At 52.0% G+C, this 25,519-nt stretch overlaps 1 long non-coding RNA gene across 1 annotated transcript in view; it reads right to left on the bottom strand.

Moving 5' to 3' along the window:
• Nucleotides 1-25,519, bottom strand: part of LOC309856537 — a 71,059-nt gene that overhangs the window by 19,231 nt on the left and 26,309 nt on the right. The window contains exons 5-6 of the long non-coding RNA XR_014307262.1: nt 25,114-25,403; nt 24,502-24,671 (exon numbers count right to left, since the gene is read on the bottom strand). This is a non-coding gene — a long non-coding RNA (uncharacterized lncRNA). The remainder of the gene's footprint in view (nt 1-24,501; nt 24,672-25,113; nt 25,404-25,519) is intronic.

Below are 25,519 nucleotides of genomic sequence, written 5' to 3'. Positions count from 1 at the left end.
ATCCCAGTTTAAACCCCACCAACAGCATAGGACAGCACCTGTTCCTTTCCACCTTCTCTACTTTCCTTCTCCATCAGACCGCATATAAGTGTCTTCACCTATGTTGTGGGTCATTTGTGCAGTGAACCCTCCCTACCCCGCAATCATTAAATAACCCACCGTGAGATTTCATCCCAAGTTTTGATGCTTTGGGGAATGTTGGGATTTTTAATCTCCCTGGTATTTATCTTTGTGGAAGGGTCCAACCTTTAGGCTAGAGTTGCTTACAAATACTTTTTTAAAGAAGGAGCCATTTGAGAAGAAACGCCCTGGGGCGCCTGAGTGGCTGTCGCTTGAATACCCGACTCTTGATTTTGGCTCAGGTTGTGATCTCAGGGTCATGAGATCGAGACCCCAGTTGGGGGCTCTGCTCTCAGCAGGGAGCCTGCTGAAGATTCTCTCTTCCTCTGCCTCTGCCCCTCTGCCTGCTGGGGCTCTCTCTCTCATTCTAAATAAACAAATAAATAAATAAATCTTTAAAAAGAAAAAAGGAGGAAGAAGAGGAAAGTCCCTGCACACGGACACCCACGCACGCACGCACACACCTGCTACTATGCGGGAAGGAGAAACCCAGAATTTAAATTCTCCATCTTTCCAGCCTAGACTCCCTGCTGCCGTCCTGCTGGATTTGGGAAATCGAGGACACGGTTCTGACTCTTCGCCCTGCCCCCAGCACACTGACCGCGGACCCCACAACTAGACCCAGGCTTGGCAGGAGGACCTGTCCACAGAGCAGCATTCCAGAGCACAGACTGAGAAGGAAGGTAAACCCAGACACCAGGAATGCAGTCGGCCCCTGCAAAATAACACTGCTGGCCGCCCAGATCCCCATCATAAAAGTTTAATGTAATTACGCAGGAATGAGGAACTTCCGGTCAGAGGCAGGCTGAAGAAGGCGTTCTGAGAAGGCTGGGCCCTCCGAGGCAGGGGAGGCAGCGTTTTGTGGAGGAACAACTTGCCTTGTCCCCACCTAGCCCACCCAGAGCCTGGCTCAGGGCCAATTTCCAAAACAAAGGTCCCGCCCAGCCCAAAGAGAAAGGCTTGGGACAGCCTAAGCCAGCAGGCAGTGTGGCCCCCACAGGCCCAGAAGCCCTCAGTCTCCCTGGGGCAGAGGGGGAGGAAAGGGGTGTTGTGACAAGGACTCAGATGGTAAGAGGGGCGTATGCTCTGTAATAAGGGTGTGCAGGAAGGGTCAGGGAAGGAAGGAGCAGGGCAGCCTCACGCAGCCTCAGAGGTCAAGGAAAGTTCTGGAGGAGGTAGTGTGGAGTTTGCTAGTCGGGGGAGTGAGGACGGTGTGCCTAGCAGGAGATCTGATAAATGCCAAGTGTGAGTCTGACAGAGGGCACAGTGAGGCTGGGACGAGGAGTGGGGTCAAGGCAGGCAGCTGGTGTTGGCATGCCCACCCCTAAGAGAGGGGCCAGAAGCAGCACACAAACTGCCTCTTTCATAGCCATCCCCTTCTCGGTCCACCTTGACCACCAATGCCTCTCAAAAACCCTCCCCCACCACTGAGATAGACCACTATTGACCCGTCCTCATAGCCGTTGCTAGCCTGGAGACAGCTCTTCTTTGAAACTGGCATGAGAAGTCTAAAACTCCTTGGTGGGCCTCATCCCAGATCTCTCTGGAGAGACAACCACAAGCCAAGTGGTCTCCTTGGTGCCCCCCCCTCCCCGCTCCGTGGAGCTTCGCTTCCAGTGGCAGAGACGCAAACTAAACATCTCGACAAACCGAAGTGCCTATAATTAAAAGATGCAGGAAGGATGATGCAGGCCCAGCAGCGGAAACCAGGAAAGAATATAATAGGGACCTGTTTCAAATTGGGGGCGGCAGTGACACATAAGTAAGCCTCGAGCTGGAGTGAGCCAGAGGAAGCAAAGAGAGAGCAGCGTGTGCAAGGGAGCTGAGGAGGGAAAGAGTTTGGAGCTTTTAAGGAACTTTAAAAAAAAAAAAAAAAAACCACACACACAGCGTGCCAGAGGCCCAGGGAACGAAGGGAGGGCCACGCAGCAGAGAGCATTTTCCGAAGCATGGAGAGATGGGGGTCTATGTCCCTTTGCCTTGGATCTGGATGGACTTCTGTCAGGTCTGCAACCAAGGGAATATGGCAGAAGTGACAGCACGTGACTTTGGAAGCTGGGTCAGAGAAGGGGAATCAGCTAGCACCTTGGGGACTGGACCAGTGGATCCCTGGGCGGCCATGTGGGAGATGGGACCACCCTGAAGTCGCCATGCTGTGACAAAGCCTGAGCCACAGGGAGGGGCCGGGGCAGGTGCCCCATCAGCCATCACATCCCGCCACGGGGTAGGATGGCGACAGGTGCAAGCATGAACCTGCAGCCAGTCCCACCCGGCAGTCCTCCAGGCTTCCTGCTGAGTCCCCAGACACCGTGGAGCAGCGGTAAAACCTCCCTACTGTGCCTTCTTCAAATTCCTAACCCATAGACTCTGTGAGCATAATAAATGGTGGTTGTTTCATGCCTCTGAGTGTGGGATGGTTGGCTATGCAGTCATAGTAAGCGCAACAAGGCTGGAGAGGAGGTTGAAGAGGCAGAAAGAACTAGAGCAGCTGGGTTATGGGCCAGATCAAGGCTTGGGAGCTGTGCACATGCACTCGGGAGCCATTAAAGCGCCGTGGGCAGGAGAATGGATGATCGAGTTTCTCGGTTTGCGGTGTAGAGAAGGGTCTGGAAGGACAGATGTGGCAGAGCAGGTAGAATGCGTCTCAGTGGTCCAGGAGAGAGGAGGGGGGGTTAGATGAGGGGGCCATGGCCATGGGTACAAATGAATGGACTCAGGGCTCATGCTGGAGGAAGATGTCAGGGCCAGGAGCCAAGTTGGACTCGAGGCATGAAGTACCAAGGATGGCTCCCGGGTTTCTGGAAGGAGCCCCTGGAGGGCTGGAGGGGCCGTTGACTAAGGTGGGAAATCCTGAAGGAGCAGCGGGTTTGAGCCGGGGCTGGTGGGGAAAGGAATCAGGTGTTCCGCTTTGGACACATTAGGTTCAAGATACCAGTGACCCTGACAAAAGGGATGCCAGTGGGCAGGGGGGCTGTGGACATCTGGACCTCTGAGAAGAGGTCTTGTCTCAAGTGACCAGCACACGATGGCATTTACAAAGCCATGGGAGAAAACGAGATCTTCCAGGGAGAGAGGCCAAGGGAAAAGCAGAGGGCCAGAGACAGCCAGCACTTAGAGGGCAGGCCAAGGAGGAGGCCCCAGAAAAAAGACTGAGAGGGAGCCCTGGAAATTCCAGACGCCGTGATGTCCTGGAAGCCAAACCAAAACACAATTTCAAAATGGTGAGGATGGTCAACTAGGCCACACGCATCTTCCTGACATCCTGTACCCAGGACCTTTCCCTCCAAATGCACAGTATGAGTTGACTTATTAGGGACTACTCTTTGCAAAGGGCTCTTCTGGGTCCTAAATGGAGCTGCTCTAGATTTAAAGTCAAGAGCAACACAAAGAATGCCGTTTTATATCAGGGTCCCGGCGGCAAGAGCCTTTCTTGGAAACCGAATGCCCACCTTCTAGAAGCTTGTGGGGTACATGAAAGAACAAGTCACATAATAGAGCCATACAGTTAAAATGGCAATTACCACCTCGAGCAGGGACTTCTTGCCACCCTCCTAGATCTGTCTTCCCCTCTTCCCCAGCAATCAAACTCTCAGATTTTTCCTACACACGACCATCTAGAACAAAGACTACATTTTCCAGCCTCCCTTGCAGGTAGGTATGGCCATGTGCCTAAGTTCTGGCCAATGGGTTGTAAGAGCAGGGAGGGCCTACAAGGACCTGGGAAGGGAAAAGCACAAAAACAGAGGGCTTATGAGCCCAGATTCTGAAATGAGACTGATTTCAAATTTTGATTCAGTCACTTCTTAGCTGTGTGACCTTGTGCAAGTTACTTAACCTCTCTGTGTCTCCATGTCCTTATTTGTAAAATGAGGCAAATAACAGCACTTACTTCATAGGGTGATATGGTACTTGGAACAGGGGTTGCCACATGGAAAATGATGTGTAAGCGTCCACTATGATTATTATTATTACAAACCTTAAAAGAAGATGGCATGCCCTTTTCCTTGCCTTTCCTCCTTCTTACTGGCTGGAATGCAGTCATGATGGCTGGAGCTGAAGCAGGGATTGTGGTCCATGAAGTGACCCTGGGAACCAAGGCCCTCCCTGGTGGACTGGGCTAGCTGGAAACCTCCTCGGGGAGACGGAAGAGAAAAGAGTGTCTCCTAAGGTCCATAGGCCAGGAGGAACAGAGAAGTAGGCCACATCAGCTAGCAGGACCCCAGCTGCTCAAAAAAGGAGGCAGTGTCTGCCTAAGAAGAATACTGACTTCAGCAGGCAGTGGGGAGCCACGGAAGGCTTGGTGAACAGAGGAGCAGCAAGATAAGCACAGGCCCTGGGAGCCTGGCCACGCTCAGCGAGCTGGTGAATCAAAGGAGGGAAGACCATGCACGGGGCTGTTGTTCAGAGCCACCAAAGGAATCCAGAAAAGAGAGGAGAGGGCTGTGCTGGACTGAAAGTCACCAGACCTAAGTGACGCTGCTGTCTGCATGTGTGCAAATCACAACTTACTATTTCTTTTCTTTTCTTTTTTTTTTTTTTTTTTTGGCAACTTAGTATTTCTGAGCCCCACCCCATACCTAGGACTGCTCCAGTTTCCTCCAGTATCCCAAAGAGCCAGTGAGGTTTCCATTCTGAGGTTACTGGCCCAGGGGCCTGAAATCACCAGGGAACCTGATGCCGGAGGCTGCTTTGGCCTCTCAAGCAGAGTTCTGGCAGAATCCGCACATTAGCCTACCACAGTTGGGAGAGAAGGTGTGCCCCCAGAAAATGCCACCACCGGGACTGTGGACGGGGCCCAAAAGATCTGGAGCTCCTGGCTTTACAAACCGCCACCCCCCCACCCCCCCCACCCCCCACCCCCGGGCCTGAACATTCAGTACGCTCAATGGTGAGGAATTGAATAAAACAAACCAACAACAAAAAGAGGAGGGGACCATTCCCACGCCAGCTCACAGACATAATGTGGGTCAAAAGAAGCCAGACACAGAAGGGGGCACAATGCTTGCGTGTGACCGGCTCTGTCGGTGGAGCGTGCGACTGTTGATCTTGGGGTTGCAAGTTCAAGTAAAATAAAATCCTTTAAAATTAAAAAAAAGAAGAAGAAGAAGAAAAAGGGGACAACGCTGGATGATTCCATCTTGCGGTTAAAAAGCAGGCAATCCATCTCCGGTGAGAGAGGTCAGGCTAGTGGTCGTCTCTGGAGGAGTTGGGGGGTGGGGATAGGGAGGTTCTAACTGGGAGGGGCATTACAGGACCTTCTGGAGCGATGGGGAAGTTCTGTATCTTGACCTGGAATGATAGAGGCGTGTGGACATAACGTAAAACTCCATCAAGGTGCCGGCTTATCTGGTTGGATGCTCTTCCTTCTATCCATCGCATACTTCAAGGGAAAAGACAAAATACAAAAAGGCAAGAGACTCCCCTGAGGGGAAGGGGGAGTCGGTAGCCCAAGTGATCCAAGCCCCATGCAGAAGCTGCAGCCACCCAGCCGAGCTCTGCCCGGCCCCTCCGTCTATTAGCGTGGCTCTCCTCGGCTGCAATGTAATTAGGGGAAAACAATGTCTGCGGCCCAGATGCCACTGCGGAAGTGACCAGGAGGAAGAGCGGGGGAGGGGGCCGGCCCGAGGGAGCAGCAACAGCAGACGCCAGGCAGAGCCCGAGGAGCCTCGCCAGCCAAACCTCCCCAGGCCAGGCCGGCAGCTCAGGGAAACTCTGTCCCCGAGAGCAGAGGAGCCCCAGCCTTGCAGGGGAGGGCGAGCTGGGAACCCTGCTGTCGTCCGCTCTCCTGCCACTCCGCTGAGGCGGCGACACAGGACAAGACGTGTTTAAACATAAATAAACGGGAGCAGCAAAAGGAAAGAGAGAGAACAAAGGCGAGGGAGGTGGGGGAGGAAGGCAAACAAGACGGCTGGAAAGCAAGCCAGTCTCTTGCTGTCATCTGGAGGGCTCCAGGACTGTCTGTCCAGACACACCTCCAGGCTGTGGATGCAAGGGAGAAGGCGGGCACCCCACAAAGTGCCAGACTGAGGCAACCCCCAGTTGCCCAAATGCTCCAACCCCCATCTGTCCCCTCAACTGTTATTTCAAGACGGCTCCTGCCAGTCACAAGGGTCCCAGACGCCAGCCATTTCCGCCCTGCTGTCCTGCCCCGCCCCGCCCCGTGGAGCCTTGGGGCAGTCCTCACGTGTCCTATATAGGGACTATTTCACCCACAAAACTGCTAAGCCTGGGAACTTTGTGGTTTCGGGCTTGCCAATGATGAGAAGTACCTCCAGATCTGGCAGCTCCAGAAAAAATCAAAATTTCATATATCGATGGGCTAGTTTTAGATTTTTCCCCCCAGAGCAGACCCAGAGACAGGGGTTTGGGTCACAGGTAGTTTATCTGGGGGGTGATCCCAGGAATCACCTGGGAGGGGAAGAGCCGGTGAATCATGCTTTGTTTTACTGAGTGGGTTTCCCGCTGCAGGCTACTGAGGAGTGATCCTGCTGGGGACCCTCTCAGGGAAACTGTATAGAAGGAGCCTCCAGATTGTCTTCTCAAGGGGCAAGGGAGCCAGGAATATGTATCCATCCACCTCCATCCCTCATTGGAAGAGGGTCACCCCTGAATTATTAATTCCCGCCCTTTTAGAACAACCTCCCCTCCCACCCACCACCCACCCATGCACACGTGTGCACACACAAGCACACACACACATGCACACACACAGTCCATGCATGGTCCTAAAGCCAGAGAAGACCTCAAGCAGAAAGATACAGGAAGCCACTGGCCTGTAAGGAAACAGTCTGTCATGACCTCCAGCATGGGCCAGCAGGTCATCATCAGCACCTGCTACATTTGGTCACCATATAGAGGAGCTATGCTCTGCCGCTCTGAGATGCCAAAAGCAACCCCCAAGTTTGCCCACTGCACTGCAAACAACACAAACCCACGTCAAAATAGATGAAACAAACAAACAATTGGGAATTTACTGACATAACGGGTGAGTCCAGAGAGAGGGGTGGCTTCAGGCATAGCTGGATCCAGGGGCTCAAGGGACTCCACAGCTCTGCCTCCCTTCATGGTTTGCCTTGACCTGACTCCATAGACAGGCAGGCCCACTAATCCCATAGAACGAGATCCACGGCCTCCTGGCTTAACAAGCCTGGCAGAAAGAAAGAACAGCCCTCCCCAGTGGCTCTGGCAGAGATGCCCTGGGGGAGATTTTGATTGGCCTGGCTTGAATCACATGCACATTTCTTACCAAATCACCACAGTCAGGGGAATAAGCCGTTCTGATAGGCCAGGCCAAGGACCCATGTTCCATGCCTAATGCCACAAGAGAGTGGGCCACTATGATTGACAGCCCCTTGTGCTACAAGGAATGGGACATGGGCCATTTCACAAGAAAAAAGGCCCCCACAGAAGAGTGACTTGCCAAAGGCTATGCAATTCATCAGATGCAAGGCCAGGACCTTGACCTAGTTGCTTTCTTCCCAAGCAAAGGCAGCCTGTTATCAATGAAGAGACATGGAGTGGGTGTCCCAACAAACAAGCTTCTTGTGTCATCTTGACCAAAGGTCTTAGCCTCTCTGAGCCTCGGTGTTCTCACCTATAAAATGGGACAAATAATCCTTGCACGCAGGATGGTCGAGATGACCCGACGGCATCTGGAAAATACTCAGCATGGATGCCCGCTGTATTACTTGTCCTATTCCAAAGCCACACGTCTTTGTTTTCCAGCTTCTGACATTCTTAAAAGCCAGGAGGAAAAAAGAAAGGCATCGATGAAGTCTTGGCAGCTTTCAAAAGACATTCTGAAGGACAAGGAGTGGTGTCTGTACCTACTGCTACGTAAAAAACGACCTCGAAACGCAGTGGCTGAAAACCACACACATCTATTATCTCAGAGTTTCTGTGCGCAGGAGGCTTCGGTCCTCACCACGTGGCAGCTGGCTTCCCCCTCGAGGGGAAGGGTGTCAAAGAACGGGTGGACTTCGCTTTCAAAGCACCACAGCGTCCAATCCAGGGTGGAGTTTCCACCAGCTGTTTCCTCTCCTTCCCTAAGGCCTGCCCCCCAACCCCGAATGGGTCCCGTTCTCCATGAAAGCAAGTTGCAGAAGCAGACGTGGCTTGTTTCAGAAGTGACCACATAGGTCATGCGAAAGAATAAAGAGACAGGCGCTGCATAGTGTTTGCACTGCTGCCCTTGGGTGTCTAATGAGCGAGGGCCTGTTGGGACTGCATTTTGCACCAAAAGTCAGGAGTTCCTCTCAGCTTTTAGTGCCCACTGTTGTGCTCTCACAGGACAAAGGCCACTGCACTGCCTGGTGGCTACAGTGGCCCCTGCCAGCGGCTGGGCTCAGAGGGAGAAGCAGACTCTCCACTGAGCAGAGAGCCTGACACGGAGCTTGGTACTCGATCTCAGGACCCTGAGATCATGACGTGAGCAGAAGGCAGGTGCTTCACCCACTGAGCCACCCTGCGCTTGTTTTCATATAAATGCAACATTAACCGCGACTTCAAATCAAATACAATTGATCCTCCAGGAAGCCGGGCCACCCTGACCCCTCTGGTCCCAAGTGTCCTGTCCCCCCTGAGAGACGGCAGCGTGTACAGACCTCCAAATGAAATCACAGATGAAAGCCCCCAACCAGTAGCTGCTCCTCCTGCTCCCACGACCTGAGCCCCACCCAATCCCTGGGGGGGGAGGCACCCCCCCCAACTCTGCTCTACACTGAGGCAGGAAGGGGGAGAAAAGGGTGGGGATGGGGACTTCTCCCACCTTACTGCGGCACTCACATTCCCCTCCCTCAGCTCCCTCCCCGCCACCCCTGCCCCACATCAGCCCAGAACAGAACTCTGTACATTCTGGAACCGATCGCAGCCAGCTGCCACCGACGCCTGAGAGGAAGGGGTTAAAAACATCTTTCATCTCTCAGCAGCGCCTTTATATAGCCTACGTGTGACTCTGAATGGTTATGGCTTTATATAGAGCGCGCTCTGTGCGGAGGGAGAAACCGCCATAGTTAAGGGAACAAAGACGGTTCTAGTCTAACGACCTGCTTTTATTTGTAGGGACCGCATCTCCAAGGGCGGCCTTCAGGTGACATCTGCCACGACGAGTGGGCGGCTGGAGAATTACACCAATAAACACCGGAGATGCAAATGTAAGAGGGATAAGAACGGACGCAAATAAACCCAAGCCACTCCTGTTTATTGTTTCTGGGAGGAAAAAAAAAAGAGAGAGAGAGAGAGAAGAAATCACACGTTTCCTTTTGGATGTTTTCACACATAGCCGAACCTTCAAATGTCAACTTTTGCAGAGTGTTTGACCTAAAAATAGTATAATTTCTGTGTCATTTGAAAAGCTGTTTAAAATGACAGACTTGAGCCTGATTTTTCAAACATACGTCTTGGAGGAGAGACTGAAGTTGCATGATTTAGGGCACCATCTCTGAGAGAAGCCGCTAGGCCTTCATTTTGCTAAAATGTACCTGTTCCTGTGGTTTCTCATTGGTAAAATTCTGCTTGGGGGTGAGTGGCGCAGGGTTTCCTCTTTGTGCCTTGGTGATTAAGAGAAAGGTGGGGTGGGGGAGGCATGGCAGCTTAAGAGAGGGAGAGGGAGTAGCAGTCATGTCCTGGAGGGTTCCCCACACTTTCGCCTGGTAGATTAGCGCCAGCGCCAGCTTCCTCCACTCGCTCTGGGGAATGGAAGGCCACAGACCTGCCTTTATACTGGCGAGTTCTCCAAATGAGCAAAGCCAGGAGTTCCAACCCAACCCACCTTGCCGGGCCAGAGGATGTCACAAGCACCCTGGCAGGCAGGCTGCCAGAAGCTCGTGGTTTGTTTAGACAGCGCAGGTCATTCCTGTCCACACCCCAAGCTGACGCAGCTTTATAAACACAGAGCACAGAATGCAGTCTGTAAAGTAACCCGGGTCAGAGATACACACTGCCGATGGGGCAGGGCACAGCGCCGTGGACAGGTTCCGGAGTGAGGGGTCCAACCGGTTCTGCTCAGAGACAGGCACACTTCGCCACCGCTGGAAGGACCCCCAGCTTGACACAAAATATGCCGAGCACCGGTGTCCCTCCCCAGGACGGCGGTAAGCCAGGAGAGGCAGTCACCATACTTGAAAACCACTCCAAATGTGATCCTTAATCCCAATGTATCAAGGCAGGGGCAGGCTGGACTCCTGTTGGCAGCCCCACAATCCTTGGGAGCCCCAAACAGGGAGGCAGGAGCCCCAGGTTAAAACCTTACACTGCTGGTAACTGGCTGTGTGACTTCAAGCAAGTCACTTAACCTTTCTGGACCTCCAACATCTCAATACGAGAATTAGGCTGGCTTCCAAAAGTCTAATCGTTCTGCTGGCTCCTCGATTCACATTCATGAAATGTATGAATGAACAACAGAATTCGTGTATAACTGGCCCACAACGGGGACCCCAAACCTGAGCCACCTCTGCCCTGGGTTCAGCCTCACATCTGCATCCCTTCCCACCGTCTACAACTTCCTGAGAGCCTCTCATTGTGGAAAAGGTAAGCGCTTGAAAAATGCTTCCTACGAACGTGAATTCACAGACACATTTTCAACGCTCCAGCGCCCAAGCCTCCCCCTCCCCCCACAACCCCTCCCCACCCACCCACCCACCTGGAGCATTTACCCAAGGCCATGCTCTCTGGGGTTTCTCCAGCCCACTTGGGCAATCCAGCCTCTGCTTCCCGAGCTAGAGCCCCAGGGAGCCGCAGGGAGCCCCAGGGAGCCCCAGCCCACGAGCTGCTCCACCAACCACGCTAGAGAAACAAACCTACCGCCCTCTCTCTCCTTGCACTTCACCAGTGGGTTCGTTTCAAAGCCTGTGGGTGGATTTCAATGAGAACAACATGAAAACATGGGCGGATTCTTTTCTCTCTAAGAGAAAAAACCTGGAACAATAAGCTGAAGTAATAACAAGGCAGAATGTGGACATCTGCTCCCCGCCCTGCACGACTCCCCAGCTCACTCCTCTCCAGCCTTGTCACCCCACCCCCCACCAGGCACAGATTGCCAAAAAGTCCAAATTAATTCACCTGTGTTGACTAGGCATCATTACCTGCTGATGTGGGGCTTGCTACTTACTTGTTCATTTATTAAACTAGAATGTGGTATGCCCTCCCTAGGTGCAGGGTGCTGCATGTTGGGGGGCTGTGTGAGGCTTCATTTTGAACATGGCTTTAAGGAAGACTGCAGTCTAATGGAGGCGCTTAGACAAGCCCATTAATAACTATGATACAGGGAGAAACGAGGCAAGGCATAAGTGTTGAAAGTGCTGGAGAAGCAAAAAAGAACATTGGTTTGTTGGGGGGGAGGCTGGAAGTAATGGGCAGGAAGGCTCCATGGAGGAGGTGGCACCTCACCTAGGCATTAAAGTCTGGGTGAGATTGCACAAGCATGGCTGGAAGGGCAAGTCTCTGGACAGAGTGAGGAAGGGGACAGAGGTGGCAGATGCTAGTGACAGGGGTCCCCTTATCATCCACATTCAGTATGAGCCTGTGGGGACCACAGCAGAAAAGGCCAGAAAAGTGGACAGCAGAGGACCCAAAGCATGTAGAAAGACTCTGGAGTTTGGAGTCTATTTAGTAGGGAGAGGGAACTACAGAAGGCTTCTTTGCCAGGGAGTGTAGATAGTCACTTGTCTCTCTTCCTCTCAGATCCATTCCCTGCCCTTCTCCTGTTCTGCTTGGCATGGCAGGGAACTACATTTCCCAGGTTGCCTTGCACCTGTCCTCTAGCTCCTTTCAGCCAATGAGAGAGATCGGGGGGCAGGAAGAGGGAGAAGCCAGGGTATTTCTCCCCACTCTATGCCAGCATCAGTTGCTTCTCCAGCATCTTTTCTGTGGTTCCAGCTCCTATTAGCTTCTAGGTTCCTGCCACACTCCCTCTCCTGTTGTCCCTCTAGCCCTGGGGAGGCCAACAGCTACCTGATGTTACTAATCTCTGGGTTGCTAATCTCTGTGCTACCTCACTATACCCTGTTCAGCTTTCCAGCTCCTCCACTTGTCTGTGAAGCCAGTTACCTGGATTAAATTCCTATGTTTAAATACCTAGAGTGGTTCTGTTTTCTTGGTTAGACCCTCACTAATACTGGGTAATTGGAACTGATTTGGCTTCAGAAGACACGTTGGCTGCAGAGGACCCCATTCAACAGGTTTTCCGATCATCTCCCAGGAGAAGGAAGAGGAAGGCCTGAAGAAGAGTGGTGGCAGGAGAAAAGACAAGGGAAAAGATGTTCAGAGAACCCCAGAAGAGGTGCCGCAGCTGGACCTCCCAGAGGAATGTGGTGGGGGGGTCCGAAGGTGATGCTGATCCTCTGCTTGGGCACCCGGGGAAATGGCCAGGGGACCCACAGAGATGGGTCCCCTGAACTGGAGAGGAGCTGATGAGCTGGACTTTCCTTTATTCTTTTTCTCCTTTTTTTATTGCTTTTTTTTCTTTAACTAATCCATGCACTTGGCTGTTGGGCTTTTCCTCATTGATTTTGGATTGAGGAGATTGATGGAGTAGACCTCTAAGGGAGAGAGCCCCCGGAGACAGAAGCAGGAGGCAGAGCACACCTTGGGACCAGGAGAAGGGCTGAGCCCGAGTTGGGGGCACACAGGGAAGCAGGGAGGGGACACTCAGGAGCATGGAGAGGCCCACGGAAAGTGGAGGGCCTGAGTGCTGAGCAGGGGGCCAGAGGGTTGGGGTGGGGAGAGCAGCAGGACGGGGCACACAGGCCAACGGGGCCTGCAGGAAGCAGGGTCAGATGCACACTGTAGGTCACGACGTGGGGGCAGTGAGCACAGAGGGGTGGGTGACAACAATCCAGCAGAGAGAGGAGAGGGAAGGCTGGGGAAGGCTTGCTGGTGGCTGAGGCAGATTTGAGCCTGTGGGAAAGGACCCAGTGAAGAGCAAGGACCCAAAGGGCCAGAGTGAGAGCATCCATTCATTCCCTGAACAACTTTTGCCCACGTGGCTGACCATGCTGAGCACTGTGTTGAGCTCTGGGGACAGAGCAGTGAATGACAGCAGTGAAAAGTCCCGGCTGGCTCAGAGCTTCCATGTGAATGAGGGGAAATAGACAATACACAAAAACACTTCAGATATGATACCCTGCAGATGATGGTAGAAGCTACAGAGCAGGGCGGGGGTGGGGAGGTAAGTGCAGGAAACAGGACAGAAGGACCGGCTGTTGTCGTTTCAACAGCATGTTAGGGAAGGGATTGCTGGGAAGGAGAAGAAAGGAGGTAAGGAAACAAGCCAGGAAGATAGCTGGAGGAAGAACATGCCAGGCAGGAGGAACAGTCAGTGCAAATGTCCTGAGGTCAGAGTGTGCCTGGTGTGTTCCAGGAAGGATGAGGAGGCTAAGGTGGCTGGAGTAGGGGGAGGAGGAGGGGGTGTGGTAACAGGATATGAGGTGAGGGAGGTAGGAAGAGGGGCCAACCAGGGAGACCTGGTCAATCAGAACAAGAACTGGAACTTTTATCTGAGCAAAATGGGGAGCCACAGAAGAGCGCTGAGCTGGAATGTGATGTGGTCAGGCTGAGAGTATGGACTGAGGAAGGGAGGTGAGCGATCTGAAGACTGGGAGACTATAGTGGCAAACTGCCTTCCTGTGGGAACCACCGCCCCTGAGGGCAAGCCAGGGCATGCGTCCTGGGAGACAGATGGCTTCCCTGGGGGCAGGTAGGAAGGGGCTGGGGCCCAGGAGTATCTTAAGCCTTTGCCATGACTGGGGTCAGGGTATGCCAGTGCGCTGGGATTTGACGGCACACAACAGGTGCTTCCCACCCCACAAACGGTCCTCAAGTGCAATGCTCACAGTTCCACAGTACAAAGTATTAACGAACCTCCTGGCACCTCTCCCTTTCCCAGAGGCCTTAAGCGGGGGTCTTTACTGTTCATCCTCAGTGTCCACTTGACAGGGTGGGAACCATGAGCATCCAGCCCTCCGGACTCTTCTGCTCCCAGAACTCCCCGCGCTGAGGTGAGGCCTGCCTTCACACCCTCCCCTAGGTCTCCAGGCTCCTTACTGACCTGTCAGAGAGGCTACCCACAGACCAGGACATCCTGATGCACTACCCACAGGTTGGCCCAGCCCCAGGCACCATCTTCTTTCCCTGTATACCATCCACCCGTGCTTGTGGTGGGCCTCACTGGAAAAAGCTCTCACCCTCCACTCCTAACATGGCCTGCCTCTGGGAAGGCCCTGACTTCTACAAACCTCTGGCCAGCAATGGAACCCACAGAGCCAGGATGTCAGCATGTTAGGGAAGAAAAGAGCTCATCTATCCTTGGCTGGCTGTGTTTCACTCTAGAGCTTCAGCCTAACCTCTTCTCCCAGTCTCTTTGGGCATCCATAAGAGTGTATATGTCTGTGTCCATGTACACAGACCTACTAGACACCTCCTTTAGAAGAGTGGCTCTTGGGGCACCTGGGTTGCTCGGTGGGTTGAAGCCTCTGCCTTCGGCTCAGGTCATGATCTCAGGGTTCTGGGATCGAGCTCTACATCGGGCTCTCTGCTCAGCAGGAAGCCTGCTTCCCCCTCTCTCTCTGCCTGCCTCTCTGTCTACTTGTGATCTCTCTCTGTCAAATAAATAAATAAAATCTTAAAAAAAAAAAAAAAAGAAGAAGAGTGGCTCTTCACAGCCTGGGACAGCAGTTTCCCCTTAAAACTCTGAGAAGAACAACAGTCCCTGGTAGGTACTCAACAGCACTAATCGGGGGCCATGTTGGAATAGGCAGCCATGTTGGAACTGGTGGCCGTATTGGAAAGGGTAATTCTGAAAACAGACACTGAGATCTCCACTGTGGACCCAAAGGTCTTTGTAAAAATGGGGCTGCTGCTCTCCATCCTCACAACCCCAAACTCTCAGGCTTGGGGAGCCCAGATATATTTGGCTGGGTATGGAAGGCACCACTGTTGGCTTTAGAATCTGTTGCTAAATCCTCCAAAATAATAAAGTTTAGTCTCCCTGCTCGCCTTATGAAAGTTGACACTTTTTGTACTCTACGTAAAGTTGAGCGTTAAAAATGATAGCTTTTGTGTTGGAGTACACACTTTCAATATGCATTTTCCACGCTTCAGGATAAAATATATGACCATTAAGTCACTATAATAAGTTGAAAAACACAATTACTGCTTTCACATCCTGTGTGGGTTGCTAATCATCTTGCTATTATCCTGACATTATGGTCAAAAGCTATCGCTTTTAAAGTTATTGGGACAGAATGTGCCCAACATCATGGTTTTCTGAAAGGGAAGACAGAAAAGGGGAGACTATGATTTTATTGGGGTGGCTGTAATGTCTTTTCAACCTTCTTATTATGGAGAATTCCAGACATAGGCAAAAATCGAGAGAATCCAATAAGGAACTGTCGAGAAGCAGCAGCAGCCTCACCAGCCTGCAAACCCAGGCCCACTCTCTGTCGTCTCGGGCCCCAGACACCACAGACTTCACCCGCCTGGTCCTGGATTTTGTTAATAGCGTAGCTGCAGATTATTGTCAAGGGGTGAAACCTCTGTCCGTAGCCGTCCCTCTCTACTGCAGGGAAACCAAGAGATGAACTTCAGCCCATCCAATCCCCAGGAGGCTTCAGTTTCCAGACCCGGGCCACCTGGACCTTACAGCAGCCTGGACAGAAGGTGTGTCTGCGGCATAATGAGGGCCAGAGAGGGAAACAGGGATGGAGGGCTGCATGCAAGGCCTCGCTCAAGTGCCCGCCCAGATCCTGGCTGCCCGTGGGAAAAACACTCCATCTGTAAGACATGACCTTTGGAAAAGAGCTCATCTGATCCCATCATTTAATATCAGCTTAAAATTATTCATGGGGCTTTCTTCAGCCCTCAGGAGCGAGGCCAGACCGTCTTGCAAGCTCCAGCTCCGAGGGTCTGCCCCCCCCCACGACACCCCCCCCAGCCCTCATCACATGCACGTGCTGAAGGGGAGAGGCCCCGGCTGGGACCCGCACTCCAGGTCCCTAGTGATCTCTTCGTCGGGAACACACAAATCCCTTCCTACCAGCTATACAACCCCTGATAGGTGAAAAGTCAGCTTGTGGGGGCACCTGGGTGGCCCAGTCGTTAAGCGTCTGCCTTTGGCTTGGGTCATGGTCCCAGGGTCCTAGGATCGAGCCCCACATCAGGTTCCCTGCTCTGTGGGAAGCCTGCTTCTTCCACTCCCCCTGCTTGTGTTCCCTCTCTCACTGTGTCTCTCTCTGTCAAATAAACAAATAAAATCTTAAAAAAAAAAGTAAAGTCAGCTTTTGTCACCTCCTCCTGGCAGGCTTTAATGGAATCCCCAACAAAAGCCAGCCTCTGTGCTCCTAGAGCATGCTATCTTGCTTATCACGGAATCAATTCCTCTCAACAAATATGCACAGGTTTTCTACTGTGTTTTAGGTATGGTGCTAGCCACTAGTGATATGAAAGCGGAAGGAAAAAATATCAATAGGCACGTCCCCTCCCTGGCATCCAGGCAGGTTTGCAACTGCTTCAACCAATAAAATTCCAAAGTAGGCAAGAGAAGGCCACAGAGTTTCTGCTTGGTTCCCACAAATGCTCATGCTGGAGCCCTGAACAGCCATGTGAGGAGTCTAACTAGCCCGAGGCCACCATGCTGTGAGAAAGCCCAAACAGCGAGAGAAGCCCCATGTCTGTGCTCTGGCCAGCTGTCCCAGATGAACCAAGGCTTTGAGTCACCCCAGCACAGGTGCCAAAATCCTCCAGAAAAGTCCAGGGCCAAGTGGCCGGTCACCACCAGGCTTTATGTCTTCTCAGCGGAGACTGCAGTCACAGTGGAACAGAAGCAAGCTTTTTGTGCCCTGACTGTACTCCTAACTCCTAGAGCCCGTGAGTGTAATAAAGTCCTCATTTCAGGCCCCTAACTTTTGCAGTGGTTCGTTATGCAGCAGGAGTAGCAGAAACACACTGAGTTGTGAACAATGAGAAATGACAGACAGGCAAAGAGCTGGGCGTGAAGAGCCCAGCACATGCAAATGTCCTGAGGCGAGACCAGGCTTGGCCTCTTGAGAAATAAGAAGCCCCTTATTACAGGCTGTGTAGAAGAGTCAGCATTTTATTCTAAGTGTTACAGGAAGTCATTTGGGGGGTTTGAGCAGGTCAGAAACAAGCTGATGTATGCTTTAAAAAGACTCTGCAAACATGCCAAGTGTTGCTAACATATGGAGCAACTGGAACTCTCGTCCACTGCTGATGGGAGCCTACATCTTCTAAGAAAGAAATGCCATTTTGGGGGTCAGGCAAATTGTCCAGTGTGGTCCCCAGAAGACCCTGGCTGTGTGGGGCAGGCTACCATCCCCAGCTACTCCCTCAGCTCTGTCCCAGTGCTCGTGGTGCTTCTCCCACTTCCCTCAGAACCTCCAAACTTCCCCCCCAGGCCATCAGTGGGGCCAAGTGGTCTGCCTTTCCCTCACCTTCCCGCCTTCCCCCACACCTTCTCCCTCACCAGTAGCCCAGGTGAGTAGCTTCGACCTTCACCTCTCGGCTTTGGTTGCTCACCTGGACTATGGCAATAGTCTCCTCCTGAGTCTGCCTGCTTCTACCCTTATGCATTTCCTGGTCTCCGTACAGCAGCCTGGGGGAGTTCTGTAAATAACCTTGTATTTGAAGCAAAATGTTCACAAAGAACAGTGCCCATGTCATAAGCGTATGCCTTGGCAGCATCTCGCAAAACGAACTTATACTCATGTCGTCAGAGTCCCAATCAAGAAGCCAAGGAACATGACTGGCAGTCCAAAAGCCACCTGTGGCCTCTTCCAGTGACTACCCTGCGTCCCCAAGGGTAACCATTGTCCTAGCTTCCAACAGCCTAAATTAGTTCAGCCTGTCAATTTATTGACCCATTCTACTGCTAATAGGCACTTGTGTAGTTTTTGAGTTATTTTGTTTATTTGTTTGTTTGTCTGTTTTATAGGTAGGGCTGTAATCATATATTGCCCCTGAGGGAAACTTTCTTGAGGCATAAGGTGACACATGGCAGAAAAGAGCCAAGAAACTGGCAGATAAATGGAGTTGGAGCCCTGATCACATCACACCTGAAGTCCATCCAACTGTCACATTAGTCAGTTACTGAAATCATTATATCCCTTTATTGTTGAAGCCAGGTTGAACTGGATTTTCCATCATGTGCAGTGGAAATCATTCTAACTGCTTCATTAGGCTAAGAAGGAAATGGCCTTGAGGAGGTGGAAGGAATGCTGCAAAAGCATATATAGGATTGGCAGATGTGAAGAGCCTTCGATCAAGGCAAACAGGAAAAAGGGTATGTGGGTTCATTCCAAGACCAGAGCACCACTAGGAAGGGTGAAAATTTGAATTATAGTTTAGTAAATATTCACCCCCATCCCTCTCCCTCTGTGGTTTAGAGTATACTACTGCCTCTCCCCAGTTGATGGTGTGCTGGACCACGTGATTTTGTTTGGCCAATGAGATGTTGGCAAATTCTGTGAGAAAGGACTTAAAATGTACTGGGGTGGCCAAGTTTGGCCTCTTGTGCTTCTGCCGTCACCATGAGAAAAAGGTGCTCCAGGTAGCCCAACGGTCCGACAAGGATACACACGGTGCAGATCTGAATCCAACCTGAATGCTGTAGATCTGGGGAGTGGTTTGTTACACAGCAGGATTACAATAGCTGACTGATACATAAGGCAAGAGGAAGGATCTAGAAGAACAGGAGAAATTCACCTAGGAGGGTAGATTCGTTTGCTAGGGCTGCTGGAACAAAGTTACCACACACTGTGTGGCTTAAATAACAGAAATGTATTATTTCACAGTTCTGGAAGCTAGAAGTTTGGTCTCAGAGTCAGCAGGGTTGGTTCCTTCTGAGAGCTGTGAGGGAATGTGTTCCAGGCCTCTTGGCTTGTAGAAGGCCATCTTCTCCCTATGTGTTCACATCCTCTTCACCCTGTGTGTGTCTGTCTCTACCTAAATTTCCTCTCTCTATGAGAACACCAGGCATATTGGATTGGGGACCCACCCTAATAACCTCACTTTAACCTGATGACCTATATAAAAACCCATTTCCAGGGGTGCCTGGGTAGCTCAGTTGTTAAGCGTCTGCCTTCGGCTCGGGTCATGATCCCACGGTCCTAGGATCAAGCCCTGCATCGGGCTCCCTGCTCAGCGGGAAGCCTGCTTCTCCCTCTCCTGCTTCCCCTGCTTGTGTTCCCTCTCTCACTGTCTCTCTCTCTCTGTCAAATAAATAAATAAAATCTTCAAAAAAAAAAAAAGAAAATATAAGAACAAATAAAGAAAACTAAATCAACCATATGTCCAGACATAAGCACTGGTAACAATTTTATGTCTTTTCTATCCACCTTTTATACCTTTTTTTTTTTTACTAATGAGATTCTATTGAATATACAGTACAAAGCATTATAGAACAATCAGTTCTCCAAAAACGTGATGTTACCATTCTATTTTGTTTCCCTCACTTTTTTTTTTTTTCTAATTTAACAATATCATATAACCGCTGTGGAAAATTTGGAAACTACCAGAAAAGCACAGAAAAAGAAATATAAATGACCTCTAATTGCAAGCCGAGGATTTGCCACGGGTAGCAAAGCCCCATGTTCCTTTTCAGAATTGTTTTTCTGCACACATTGCACAGCAATGGTTTCTGATAAGATCACCCCACCACATTCCCAGGTACTCTCTACCCAGAAGGGGGAAAGGTATTTCTGGTGGGACCTCTCCCCCAACCCCCCCCCCAAGCTGCTGAACACGAAGGGCAGCCTCTGGGGTGGGAAGGCTCCATGGGGGTCTGGCTAGAGGCGTTGGCTGGCGGGGGGGGGGACATTGGGGGGGCCACCCCCACCCACACCCCCACCTACCCCAGGCCCCAGGGCCTTTTGTGTGCCCCAGGCCTCCCGCAAAGCCGCAGAGGCCTGGTGTACTTTTGTAACCTGATCACCTTCATCCCTGCGTCCCTGCAGGTTTCCTTAACAAGGCCAAATTTATGTCCCCCAAAGGGAACCCAAGCTGTGGAGCTGTCCTCTTCCCCTGCCCGGAGCCCACCCACCACCGCCGCCACCACCACCCGCCCCCTGCCAAAGCCACAGGGCATTCAGGGGGTCGGGTGGGCTTTGATAAAACCGATCAAAGATCAAACCGAAGCCGTCCCTGGTGTCTGGTCGGAAATTCCACCTCTCTGAGCTCTGGGGACACAAGACAGGGAATCATAAACAGGAAGCATTGCCACTGTGCCTAGTGGAAGGCAAGTGGGGCTGCTGGATGAATTCAAGTTTGCAAAATCCAGAGCCACTGGGTGAATGTTTGGGGCCACCCTGGTGGGTGGGTCGTGGTGTTGTCAGGGGGCTTCCAGTTGTCATTTCTACCTGGATGGTGTGAGGTCAGGGTGAAGGCGGGGGATTGTGATGCTCGGCTCTGCCCCCCAACCAGGGGAGGTAGGTGGGCAGTGCCAACATCCAAACATGTCCGAAACGGGGGTAACCCCACCCTGAAAGCCCAGGATAAATCTTTGGTGGCAGGAAGCTGGCCCCCAGCCCAGAGCCACGGGAAGAGCTAGCTGAAGCCACCACAGCTGTGACGAGGAAGACCGTCCCGAACTCAAGCCTCCGGGAAATGCCTTCCTGGAGTCACAGAACACAGGAAAAATCAGTTTCCCGGCCTGCCATACAGTTCCTAGAACTCCGCCTCTCAGGAAGTGATACTTCCAGGAGCATTCCGCTCACTCCCCAACAGTGGGTGGGCAAAAAGTCTGGTGGTGACCGGAGGTGAAGAAGAGGGACATCATGGGAACAGCCCATGTTTCATGGGGAAAATTCCCGAAGGAGACATCCCTGATGGAGTGGGATGTGTTTGGACACCCGCCTCCAGCCACGCCTCTAGCCAAATCCCGCCCGACCAGCAGGATCCAGATTTGTCACCAGCTCCCTCCTGAAGCCACTCAGAGCATAGAATCCAGGTATCAGAACCGCAAAAGATTTCAAGCATTGCCAGTCAAGGGTTTCTCAAAGTGTATGTTAGGAGAACCAGTCAGATGTACAGAGGAGTTCCTTGGTCAGGTGACTCTGGGAAACACAGTGCAGTAGGGTACCATGGTGATCCCAATTCTTTGCCCCTCCGGGAATCGATGCCCTTTGCCAGGAAGCTCTGTAGTGTCCTCCCACTGCAGGCGGGGACACCTGTCCAGCCCTGGGCCTGTTGGCCAGTATCATGCCAGCAGGCCCGAGGGAAGGAGGCTTACAGTGAGCTCCCATGTTGAGGCTAGTTCTCTTCAGCCATCACGAGAACGTGTTCAGTAGCACGCGGGAGGAGGAGATACAGGCAGGACAGAGCAGACCGGCCGGGGCCATCCCACACAGGACCAGCTTAGGTGGCCCTCCAGCCAGCCACCCCCAGACACGGGAGCGTGCCCAGCCAATCCCCAGCTGATTCTAGACCCGTGAGCCATATATATGGAATGTGGTAGGGCGTTGAGGTTTCATAGTGTTGTCGAAGCAAAAGACAACTGATACAACATTGCATACTAGAACTCTCCAGAGACAAGTCACAAAGCACTTTAGTTACAGTAAAGGCCCTGGGATGTTCTATATAGTGGAGGAACCTGTTGAATTTTGCTGAATCCAACACTCCCAAACTCATTTGCTAATGGAACACTTTGTCCAAAGAAACACCTTAAAGAAGCAATGTTCTGAGAGATATACGGCAGGAAACACGAATGAAGGCATGCCCCTCATTTTATACATGAGAGAACCAGACCCAGAAAGGGGGCTGTCCTGGATTCTGGTCACAATTTCTTCTCTCGGGGAAAATGCCACTTGCTTTAGGCAACAGTGGCCTCTCCCTCTACTGAATTGAGGTCTGAACCACACATGAGAGTATTTGCTGTATGTTGTTTTCTGATTCAATGAAGTTTTATTGAGGACCTACTATGTGCAAACAACATAGGACTGTGTTTTCTTGGTGAAAGCCAAGCCTAGCACCAGGATCACCAAGAAAAGACAGAGTCCCTATCTTTAAGCAGTTTTTGGTCAAGTGCAGGTGGAAGGCTCAGAAAGAGATGCTGATGACCCAATGGGAGAAGAGCCATGAAGGGAAGTGTTGGGTGGTATTGGGTATGAGGGATAGGGAGGTGACATACATATCAGGGAAATCTTCCTGGAGGAGGTGACATGTGAACGGAGTCTTGAGGAATGAGTAGGAGTTACCTACATAAGGAAGATGAGCTCAAGGGGACAGGGTGGGATAATGGCATGGGCAAGAGCCTAGAGGCAGCAGGAGTGCAAGCGTGACTGAGCGGAGCTGTGCTGGTCAGGGGTCAGTGCCGAGACTAAAAGCCACTCCAGGTAGTTTAAACAGAAAGGGATTCCTGGGGTGCCTGGATGGTTCAGTGGGCTAAAGCCTCTGCCTTCAGCTTGGGTCATGATCCCAGGGTCCTGGGATTGAGCCCCACATCGAGCTCTCTGCTCAGCAGGGAGCCTGCTTCCTCCTCTCTCTGCCTGCCTGTCTACGTGTAATCTCTGTCTGTCAAATAAATAAATAAAATCTTTAAAATATATATATATATAAACAGAAAGGATTCCTTATAGGGTGTTAAGAGGCTTACAGGGTTATTTGGAGGCCTGAAGAGACCCACACAATGCCGAGCTTCCAGAAGAGTCCCCGAAAGCCACCAGGACCAGCTTGAGAACCATGTGGCCTCAGCCACAATCCACATAAGCAAAAGGCGTGCTTCTCTCCCTCTTTAACTGAGATCCGAAGTCAAATTTTACACAAGAGCATCCAATCGGCTAACCCTCATCGCAAGGAAGTCTGCGCGATGTACCGTGTCGCTGTCTAACGGAGGGCAAAGTAGATGCCCAAAGTCAATCCAGCGTGTCTTTCCCAAAATGCACTTAAGGAAAACAAATTCAGCACATAGTTAGGACTGATATTCCCAGAAATATTCTTAGCTCTTATGGCCTCTTTTTTTCTGTCTCCCTCATGGCCCCTTGCCCCACTACAGAGCACGCCATAGGCGCTCATTAAAGACCTCCAAAAAGCCAGCCTCCTCGCTGCTTGATCTCTGGGGAGGGCAGGTCTCAAGATGGATAAAGGCAACCTTTTTTTTTTTTTTTAGTCTTGCCTGGAATAAATTGCTACTTTCTTGAACACACAGAAGGATGTATTATTATGAAGGTGTTCTGTATTATTACCAAGAACAATTATTCAGAAGCCAGAAGCCTAGAGCTGACGAGGTTATATTCTCTGAGGAGAAATTCCAGAAACCATTACTCATTAACTTTTTTGCCCATGAAAATAACCTTTTCCTTTCCCTGCGTGGCTTTCTACCCAAGGAAGGACTCAGCCCTCCATGGTGGCACCACACTGGTGAGTCAATGACCGGGAAGGCGGTGGTCTCCACTCTGATGCCAAAGCCAGCAGGCAGTCACCAGATGGAGCCTCGCTGTGGTGCTCCACGGAGGAGGACTCACAAAATGGCACGTGGGCTTGGGAACACCTCGCCCGTGTGTTTCCACCGAACTCCCACGATCACCCCTAGGAGTGAATCCCCCATCTGCCCAGGCTTTTCTGGCGGCCACAGGTCAGGTGGTATGGTGCTCTCCTCACTGTCCAACCAGACCCCTCGCACTCTGCCCTGATACCGGGAAGACGGGGCCTCTGGAATCAGACATCTGTCCAAACCCCACAGGAAGCGCGGCGGGCCTAATTAATTAATGTCTGTGGAACACCTGTACAGCCTCAAATGAGAGGTGCGAGGCAACCACAAGCCCAATTAATTAGCACCATTGATGGAGGCTTCCGGCCCCCCTCCTCTTCCATTCCAGCCGCCTTGCCCTGTCTCGGGGCAAAGTCAGGCCGGCGGTGGTGAAGGGGCCACTGAGAGGCCAGAAGAAGATCCCACACCACAGGGCCACCAGCCCTTGGCATTCCCTGGACGTTTTCTGGACACGACCTTTTTCCTCAGAGACAATGGCTGTCTTCCTCAGAGCCTCTGAGCTTCTTCCTCAGATTAAATTCCTTCTCCCTCAGACGGGAGTATGAGCGCCAAGCCAGGCCACTGACCTCAAACTCCCGCCCCTGCTCGAAGCAGCCTGGGTCTCCTAAAAACGTCGGCAGAGGCCGAACCCTCCAAGGGCCGCGCTTCCGCTCCCCGCGGATAAACGCCAAGTTCTGACACCTACTGAGTTCTCTGCTTCCGACCTTCTCTTTTTCTCCTCCACTCTCCGCTGTCACGGCTCAAGGGGAGGGCAGGAAGGGAAAGGAGAAAATGGACATGAGGTTGGGGGAAGGAATGTTTTATTAAAGCAAAGCACGTATGCAATCATCCATCAACGGAACGTGGGAAATCAAACGGGGGCCTATTTCACATCGGATTCCTTGTACCTTTTATTACGTAAAAGATTGCTGCGTGTCTAATTGTCCAGCACAGACTTCAGCTGGTCCAGCTCCCTGCGCGTAAGTTCAAGGCTGCCGTGATGTTCCTTGGCTCATGGGTCACCAGAGTTCAGCAGGCCTGGCGGCTAGCACAGCTGGGACCTGGGGCATCAGGGAAGCTGGAGGTGAGAGCACAAGGCGAGAGCGGTAAGGTCAGGGTCTCTGCGGCCCGGGTGTGCATGGCACTGACGTCACCACCCCTCCCCAAAACCAGTCTGAGGCCTCCTCGCCCGGAAAAGGGGGGCACCATTCAGCTCATAAGAAAGCTGTAAGGCTCAGGGAGCGGGGGCCGAGCTGACAAGAGGTGTTGGGTTGTACGTGAGCTCTCCTCAGGGCGACACTTCCATGCACAGGGACCCCTAGTCCCCCTTCTCTTTTGGCCACAAGCCTCTCTCCTCCTCAGGTTCCCCACCCCCAGCCCCGCATCCACCTCCTGTTTTTCCCTCCGCCACCAGCTGTTTTCCTGTCACCGGGGAGGATGAGGACAAGCCTGGAGCCACGCACAGTGGCCCAGGCAGGCACTCCTGCCCCTCTGGGTGACAAGGGGGTTGTTTTCCTTACCTCTCCTGACCTCAGAGAGCAGGGGCCTCCGGCCACATGGCTCGGGCAGGGGAAGGGCCTGGGCCTGCTGGCCTTGCAGGCTGGGGAGAGACACGCTCAAAATACCGAGAAAGGAACTGTCAGCCTTCATTATTAATCCCCAGTGTTAATATTTAATGTCAGAAAACTGCAACTCCCTTCTCCGCACAAGTCACGCCAGCCAGAACTCTTCCGTCTCCGTCCTCACAGCCGCATGCCAAGACCAGCAGAGCAGTCCAGGTTGAGTTCAAACGTGAGGTGCGAAGTGAATTCTAAAAAAACAAAAGTAAAACAACATAAGACTAAGAAACTATTTCACGGCTCTTGAAATCAACCTTGCTCTTTAAACGTCTCTAGAACTACGCGTTGGAGCGCCAGAAAGTTTCGA

Source organism: Mustela nivalis (genome assembly GCF_964662115.1).
Source record: "Mustela nivalis genome assembly, chromosome: X".
NCBI lineage: Eukaryota > Metazoa > Chordata > Mammalia > Carnivora > Mustelidae > Mustela > Mustela nivalis.
This window is presented reverse-complemented; position numbering and strand designations above follow the sequence as displayed.